This window comes from Octopus bimaculoides, chromosome 5 (assembly GCF_001194135.2).
Source record: "Octopus bimaculoides isolate UCB-OBI-ISO-001 chromosome 5, ASM119413v2, whole genome shotgun sequence".
NCBI classification, from domain to species: Eukaryota; Metazoa; Mollusca; class Cephalopoda; order Octopoda; family Octopodidae; genus Octopus; species Octopus bimaculoides.
Window position 1 is genome coordinate 76491788 of NC_068985.1, and position 367 is coordinate 76492154.

The 367-nt window shown below is 38.1% G+C and overlaps 1 protein-coding gene across 3 annotated transcripts in view; it reads right to left on the reverse strand.

The window, feature by feature from the left end:
* Nucleotides 1-367, reverse strand: part of LOC106881248 (uncharacterized) — a 276422-nt gene that overhangs the window by 89925 nt on the left and 186130 nt on the right. The gene's annotated exons all lie outside the window — the stretch shown is intronic.

Consider the following 367-nt stretch of genomic DNA (forward strand, 5'->3'; position numbering starts at 1 on the left):
ACACACACACACACACACACACACACACACACACACACACACACACACACACACACACACATATATCGTCTGTAAAAAACATAAATCCGAAAGGAGCACACTCTAAGGGGCCAACAGGTCTTGGGATCTGACAATACGCCATAAAGCTAAACCCTTTATGGACAGAAAACATAAGGTAATCCCACAAACCGGTCTTCCTCATATATTTCAGTGAAGCTTTACATAGTGTTGCATCGTTATTGACTGCTATTTCCAGCAAATTTTGGTGCCTTGTCGTATCACTATTTCTTATTTATGATTCTACCTGTATGGTGATTTACTTGGCTGGAAAGTAATACTATTGTATTGCAATGATATTTAAAATTTA